Here is an 8,694-nt window from a genome sequence, read left to right on the forward strand (position 1 = left end):
TCTTGCCATAATTTATACATTTGTACAGTTTTTCTCCAGATCGATCTTTCTCATATGAGGTAATGCAGTTCTGTTTGCTAAAAGACTTGTAATATACACTGCTTTTATATGGTTTCTTTCCACTATGATTGACCTGATGTCATAAAGTGTCACCACAGAATCGACATTTATAAGCCTTGTGTCCAATATGAATTCTCTGAAGATAAGTAAGGGTTGGAAGTGGTTTAAAGCTTTATGCCATTATGTACATTTAAAAGGCTTTGCTACAGTATATCTTTTATGATGAATGAGCATTGAGGACTGTTTAAAGTTTTTGTCACATTAGGTATATAAGTAAGGCATTTCTTCTTTGTGAATTATTTGATGTTGAGTAAGGTTTCAGGACTATAAAATGCTTTACTACATACTCAACACCTACAAGGTTTCTCTCCTATATGAATTTTATGATGCTTAGAAGGCTTACAAGACTGGTGAAAGGCTTTACCTCATATTTTACCTACATAAACTTTTTCATGGGAATGACCTCTCTGATGTAGAATAAGGGTTGAGTAGCGTGTAAATGCTTTGCCACACTGTGTACATTCATAAGGCTTCTCTCCAGTGTGAGTCTTCTGATGGTGAGAAAGTGTTCCCTGGTGTCTAAAGGCTTTCCCACACTGTGTACATTCATAGGGCTTCTCTCCAGTATGAATTTTCTGATGTTGAGTAAGTGTTCCCTGGTGTCTAAAGGCTTTCCCACACTGTGTACATTCATAGGGCTTCTCTCCAGTATGAATTTTCTGATGTTGAGTAAGTGTTCCCTGGTGTCTAAAGGCTTTCCCACATTGTGTACATTCATAGGGCTTCTCTCCAGTGTGAATTTTTTGATGTTGAGTAAGTGTTCCCTGGTGTCTAAAGGCTTTCTCACATTGTGTACATTCATAGGGCTTCTCTCCAGTATGAATTTTTTGATGTTGAGTAAGTGTTTTCCCTGGTGTCTAAAGGCTTTCCCACATTGTGTACATTCATAGGGCTTCTCTCCAGTGTGAATTTTCTGGTGGTGAGAAAGTGTTCCCTGGTGTCTAAAGGATTTCCCACACTGTGTACATTCATAGGGCTTCTCTCCAGTATGAATTTTCTGATGTTGAGTAAGTGTTCCCCGGTGCCTAAAGGCTTTCTCACATTGTGTACATTCATAAGGCTTCTTTCCAGTATGAATTTTTTGATGGTGAGAAAGTGTTCCCTGGTGTCTAAAGGCTTTCCCACATTGTGTACATTCATAGGGCTTCTCTCCAGTGTGAATTTTCTGATGGTGAGTAAGTGTTCCCTGGTGTCTAAAGGCTTTCCCACATTGTGTACATTCATAGGGCTTCTCTCCAGTATGAATTTTCTGATGGTGAGAAAGTGTTCCCTGGTGTCTAAAGGCTTTCCCACACTGTGTACATTCATAGGGCTTCTCTCCAGTATGAATTTTTTGATGTTGAGTAAGTGTTTTCTGGTGTCTAAAGGCTTTCCCACATTGTGTACATTCATAGGGCTTCTCTCCAGTGTGAATTTTCTGATGGTAAGTAAGTATTTTCTGGTGTCTAAAGGCTTTCCCACATTGTGTACATTCATAAGGCTTCTCTCCAGTGTGAATTTTCTGATGTTGAGTCAGGTGTGCAGTCTGGCTAAAGGATTTCCCACATTGTGTACATTCATAGCGCTTCTCTCCAGTATGAATTTTCTGATGTTGAGTAAGGCTTGAAGAGTGTGTAAATTCTTTCCCACAATGTGTACATTTATAAGGCTTGTTTCCAGTATGAACTTTTTGGTGGCAAGTAAGGTTTAAAGACTGTGTAAATGCTTTGTCATGCTGTATACATTTACAGGGTTTTTCTGCAGTATGAACTCTCTGATGACAAGTAAAGGTTGAGGACCACCTAAAGGCTTTTCCACATTCTCTACACTCATACTGCTTTTCTCCACTATGAATTCTGTGATTTTGTGCAAGATTACAGGACTCTGTAAAGGCACTGTCACGTTCACTACATTGGAAAATTTTCTTTCCTGCATGAATTTTCTCATCTTCATTGAAATCTGAAGACTGGCTAAAAGCTTCAGCACATTCTCTATATTTACCAGGCCCGTGTCCAGTGTGAAATCTGTGATGATTAGTAAGGGTTGAGGTAATCCTAAATGCATTGCCACCTTCTTTACACATATCAGCCTTTTGTCCAGGACAATTTTGTTGATGTAGATTTATACCTGAAAAACTATGACCTGTTTTACCACAGTCTTTACACTCGTGTTCATTTCTGGGACCCATTTTGTTAAGTGTATTTAGATTAGGTATTTCATTGGAGACTTTCATGCATGGTAAATATTTGTAAACTTTCTCCCCAAAAGCAATATTTGTTTCTTCATTGCTACTTGAAGATTCCTTTAAACATGTGATATATTTACTTTGCTTGGTTTTCAGCTTCACAATAGGAAAATCCTGATGAGTATTGTGATTTGACATTTGGTCAAAAACTTTACCACCTTCATAATGGCTATCTGGAAGCTGAGTCTTCTGATGTACATTAGGATTTGACTCCTGGATAGAAGTCTTCCAATTTGCATTGCATTGTCTACTTCTGTCTGAGTCCCATGTACTCTAGTAAACATTGAACACAGAAAGGCCTTTTGTGACATCCGTAACTTCATTAAACATGTGCACTTATTCCCAAATAAGCATTGTGCAATCCCTATTCACGCACGTTGGTTGTATTAAAAATTACTCCCAAGTTCATAAAAATATTATACAATGGAATAAAAGAAAATGTTATTTCTAAAAGAAGTATATTTCCTTAGTAAAGGCATTATCAAATTGATCACATGTAAGCTTTATACATGCATTTTAAATGATCACATTATAAAAATTATTGACTGAAAATTGATTCTCACTCTGTTTTAAACAATTAAAATAATTACACACACCACAAATTATTAGATTTCCTAGATTTTGCAGACTGACTTTAGGACAGGGGTGTAAAACTCATTTTCCCAGGGGTCACATCAGCCTCCAGGTTGCCTTCAATGGGTCACATGTAATTTTAGGATCATGTAAATGTAACCATTCCTTAACTAGGGGCAAGGAGATCGATACTGCCAGTGGGTATAAACAAGGTGCTGGGCTGGATAAAAGAAGGGGGAGGGCCACATTTGGCCTGGAGATTCTGTGTTTGCCACTTGCTCTTTAAAAGAATACATACACTTAAATCATTATTTTCAGTCTTCTTATTTGGAAACACATTGATCTGCAAATGTAACTGATTTAAATGGGAAGTTTTCCCTAATTTGTATTATTTCTCATGTCTTTAGATAAAAAGGATTTTTCATGAATAATTTTCTAAACTTAGATCTCTTCATTTAAACATCCTTTCTATCTTGTCATACACTCCTTTATCAGTATCAAAGGCACACCTCTCATATCTTACCAGTGTTGCTTCAAAGAATAAATCTTCTCTTCCTGACCTTTGCAAGAAGTCCTGGTTGTCTGCAGATGACACAGCTGAAAGACACAAAATAAAAGTTCACAGGTACTACACGCAGGTCAATGTACACTGAATTTTCAAACAAATTTTAAAGAAATTACAGTGTTGAATACTTCAAAAAACTTTAAATGTTTGCAGCAAGACCAAGTATGGTACAATGAGAAAAAGTCACATAGAAAAGGAACAACAGTTGCTTACACTCAGCAACCACTGAGCCGACATTCACTGGCAAACAATGGAAATAGGATAAGAAAACTTCACATTCCCAGTTTTTTTCTAGACACATAAAGAGTCCAATGTGGGACTTCCAGAAAGATGTAGGAATAGGTGGACGCACCATGCCTCCTCCCACAACCAAGATTAGAGCAACAATAATTTGCAGATAGAATAACACTCAGAACTGATAGAGGATTTGTCTGAATGGAAGTCAGACAGCCAAGAAGTTGAAGTGGACCCATACATCCAGACTGGTGGGAGACGACGAGCCAGGTGGGCACGGAGCTGGCGCGGGTCGGCGGCGCGCGGAGGTCGGGAAAACTTTGGCGTGAGGTCGGCGCAACAGCCATCCGGGGTACAAGAACGCAGCGGTGATCCCTGAGTGCGCAAGCTGTGGCTGGCGGATGCAGTGAGGCAGCGATTGTGGACCAGGGCAGAGCTCGCAGCCCAAGACCCTGGAGAGGGGTCTGGGCCCAGGAGAATGGAACTACCACCATTGTTCCCTCCCATCCCCGCTCCCACCCCCACCCCCACATATAACGTCACAATCTAGCGACTGGGGTGCCCAGCCCCAGTGAACACCTAAGGCTCCGCCCCCCACCGTAACAAGAGCGACCAGACCGGAGAAGAGACAGGGAAAGACATAAGACATGTTTCCAACAGAACAGATCAGTCCCCCAGGACTCTTCCTTTTGAGAGACCAAGAAATAGCCAATCTATCAGATGCACAGTTCAAAACACTGGTGATCAGAAAGCTCACAAAAATGGTTGATTTTGGGTGCAATTTGGATGAAAGGATGAAGGTTACCATCAAAGAGATGCAGGAAGATATGCGGAGGAGAGCCAATAGTGAAAGGAAGGAATCTGAGTCTCAAAACAATACAGTGGACCAGAAGGAAGATAGAATCAACCAAGCAGGAAAGCATGATGAAATAAGAATTCAAAAAATCGAGGAAAAGTTTAAGAGCATCCAGGATACCTTTAAACGTTCCAACATCCGAATTATGGGGGTACCAGAAGGGGAGGAGCAACAAGTGGAAAAGTTATTTGAACAAATAATAAAGGAGAACTTCCCCAATCTGGCAAAGGGAACAGTCTTCCAAGAAATCCAAGAAGCTCAGAGAGCCCCCAAAGAAGTTGGACCCAAGAAGAAACACACCAAGGCACATCATAATTACATTAGCCAAGGTAAAAATGAAGGAGAGAATCCTAGAAGCAGCAAGAGATAAGGGGACAGTAACCTACAAAGGAGTTCCCATCAGACTGTCAGCTGATTTCTCCAAAGAGACCTTACAGGCAAGAAGGGGCTGGAAAGAAATATTCCAAGTCATGAAAGACGAGGACCTACATCCCAGATTGCTCTATCCAGCAAAGCTCTCATTTAGAATGGAAGGGAAGATAAAGTGCTTTTCAGATAAGGTCAAGTTAAAGGAGTTCATCATCACCAAACCCTTATTTTATGAAATGCTAAAGGGACTTATCTAAGAAAAGAAGATAAAGAAAAAGACATGTATAGTAAAAGGACAGCAAACTCACAATTATTAACAACCACACCTAAAGCAAAACCAAAAGAAACTAAGTAAACAACTAGAACAGGAACAGAACCACAGAAATGGAGGGCACATGGAGGGCTAGCAGCAGGGGGGTGGGAGGAGGAGAGAGGGGGAAAAGGTACAGAGAATAAGTAGCATAGAATGTAGGTTGAAAATAGATAGGGGGAGGGCAAGAATAGTACGGGAAATGTAGAAGCTAAAGAACTCATAAGTATGACACATGGACATGAACTAAAGGGAGGTAACGTGGGTGGGAGAGGGGGTACAGGGTGGAGGGGAGAGAAGGGGGAAATGGGACAACTGTAATAGCATAATCAATAAAATATATTAAAAAAAAGAGTCCAATGTGTTCAATGATCTCACTGTTTTTAAGCATCTTCAAAATACGTGTTTCTGTTTTGCAGGACACACAGTGCTCACACCATAACAGCACACAGTGAATACATTAAAGTACACATAGGAAAGAAAGGGTAATACTTGAAATACCACAGAAACCAGTGGACTAAAGATCAATATCAAGCATAAAAAGATACCCTGGGCTTTGAGAAAGAAACTGACACTACATTAAACTTGCACGTCACACACACTCAAAAACAAACACACGCCACTTATGTTTGCCAAAATTAGAGTTTAAACTAGGGGTGAGTGTTATTTTTTTCTCTGAACCTGGAGAAAGCAAGTTTATAAAGCCTAGTTGTTTACATTTCTGAAATTCAACAAATATATCAAGACAGGAAACAGAAAACCAATTCAAATCAGAAAATTAAAATATATCTACAAAAATTGGCACTAGGTGTATTCAAATGTATTGCCTACTGGACAAAGAATTGCAAATACCCACCTGAATATGGAAACATAGAAAAATATGACAAGTATTTAATAGCAGAAAATCTGTAAATGACCAAAGTAAAAATCAAAACAAAGAAAATGTGAAAGTAAGCCAAAGAGAGAATGGGAAGATGAAAAATAGAATGCTCAAATTGAAAAATACGTTAAAATATAGAAACATCAAGCAGTTGCCTGTTTATGTCCCCAGCCAGGTAAAAGGCCCACAACCTAGGCATATTCCTTTTGCCAGAAGTAAATCAGAGACCTTGGCTTTCATGGATGATGCTCCACAAACTGAGCCACTAGGGCCAGGGCAAAAGCTGATAGCTCTTAATTCACTAAAAGAAGAGATTGTAGGATATTTTTTTATCATAACATGCAAAGGACATGTAAACCCGCAAAAGTAAACAAATAGCATTACACCAAATATAAAAACTCCTGCACATTAAAGCAAAAAACCTGTAGGATAAAATCACATCCTGTAGAAGGAAGAAAATTTCTGCAAAGTTTACCCGATAAGTAGTTAATATCCAGGTTATATGAAGGACTTTTATAAAACATCATGATAAAACAAGTAACCAAATTTTTAAAATGAACAAATATATGTCATTAACTAATTTATAAAAAAATCAGGAATATACAAGAGATCAGACAAATTCTATCATAAATGGTCTGAGAGAAACTGAACCAATACACACAAAACATTGTAAGTAGACCACTTTGTTTTGACATGTACCAAAATAAACTTCAAGTAAATTACAACCTAAATTAAGACCCGAAATCATGAAAACACTAGAAAAAGGACAGCTAACAAACTCTGTAATGACTCTTAAAAATATTATCTTAGATATAATATGTAGGTAGAGCAGACAGGAGAAAAAAAATAAACAAGACTACAATAAAATAAGTTTTTTCAGAGCAATGGAAATCATCAAGAAAACAAATCAATCTACTGAATAGTGGAAGATACCCACAAATAATGCTAAATATTCAAAGGATACAAGGAACTTACACAACACCAAAATAAAACAACAATCTGATGGAAAAACAGGGAGCACTGGCTTGTGTGCTCAATGGATCGAGTGCTGGAGCCTATGAACCAAAGGATAGGCAGTTCGATTCCCTGTAAGGGCACATGCCTACAGTGCAGGCCAGGTTCAGTTTTCATATTACATGTGTGTATACCTGCTGAACAGACCTTGTTAAACCAAAAAAAATTATATCTCAACATGTCACTTTCAAGCGATGAGCCATGATGTGTTTATGGAAATTATTAAAAAAGGACTGCAAATAAATGTTCCATGTTATTGAACAATTACAAAACCTTAATTGTATGCACTGCATATTTTTTTGTAAAGATTCTATTTATTTTTACAGAGGGGAAGGGAGAGAGAAAGAGAGGGGGAGAAACATCCATGTGTGGTTGGCTCTTGCATGTCCCCTACTGGGGGCCTGGTTTGCAAGCCAGGCATTTGCCCTAGACAGGAAATCCGACTGGTGACCCTTTGGTTAGCAGGCTGGCGCTCAATGCACTGTGGCACCACAGCTAAAGAGATCACATGCTTTTCAAGGAAAATTGTAAACCAACTTTGTTTCTCAAATTCATAGTATTAACATTTAAACTGGTATCTCAAATGAAGCATTAAGAAAAAAAAACAAAGAAAAAAGCAAGCATGATCATGAGGAAAAAGCAGAACCCATGAGCTGAGAAACAATATTTGTAAGCACTGAGTGGTGTGGCTCAGTGGACTGAGCACCTGCCTTTGAACCAAAAGTTCAGCACTTTGATTCTTGAGTAGGACACATGCCTGGGTTGTGTCCAGTTCCCCTTTGGTGGTATGTGAGAGGCAACTGATCAATGTGTTTTTTAGGCATTGATGTTTCTCTCCCTTTCTCCCTTACCCCTCTGTAGGAATAGATAAATAAAATGTTTTAAAAATATATAGATAAAAAGGTGGTGTGTAAAAGACTCTCAGCATCTTATGTCTTTTTGGAAATGGACATTAAAAGAAGGAAAATTAAAGAAAGTGCACATTCAAGAAACATGAAACCCCTGCTGGCAAGGTCAGAATCCAGAAAACTGAGAAAAGCAAATGCTGCTGTGCATGTGGAGCAAACAGAACTCTCAATCCTTGTTGGTGAAAATGCAAAATGCTACAGTCACTTGGGTAGAGTTTAGAAGTCCCCACACAACTAAACATACACTTATTATATAATCCACAAAGTGTGCTCCATAGTATTGGACTAAGGAGTTAGAAATTTTATCTGCACAAAACTCTACATGGGAGTATTTTTTAAAGTATCATTCATAATTTCCAAAAATTCAAAACAGTAAAGACATATGTGAACAGGTGAATAGAAAAGGAAACTGAAATATATACAATGAAATATTATTTAGCACTAAAAATGATATATCAAGATATGAAAGAAATGTAAATTAATAGAATTAAGAGAATTTATTCCATCTGACCCACTGCTCAGTTGTTTAGAGTGTCATCTAGATACACAAAGGTCACAGGTTATATGTCACCAAAAACATTCAATTGAGGATTTGAAAGAGACGTTTGCATACCTGTGTCAGTGGTAGCATTATTCACAAA

The 8,694-nt window shown here is 38.4% G+C and overlaps 1 pseudogene; it reads right to left on the reverse strand.

The window, feature by feature from the left end:
* Nucleotides 1-485: 485 nt before the first annotated feature.
* LOC123824120 lies at nt 486-2,182 on the reverse strand (annotated as a pseudogene).
* Between the last annotated feature and the right edge of the window lie 6,512 nt (nt 2,183-8,694).

Source organism: Phyllostomus hastatus, unplaced genomic scaffold (assembly GCF_019186645.2).
Source record: "Phyllostomus hastatus isolate PE091 unplaced genomic scaffold, TTU_PhHast_1.1 phas_contig_549, whole genome shotgun sequence".
Taxonomy (NCBI): domain Eukaryota; kingdom Metazoa; phylum Chordata; class Mammalia; order Chiroptera; family Phyllostomidae; genus Phyllostomus; species Phyllostomus hastatus.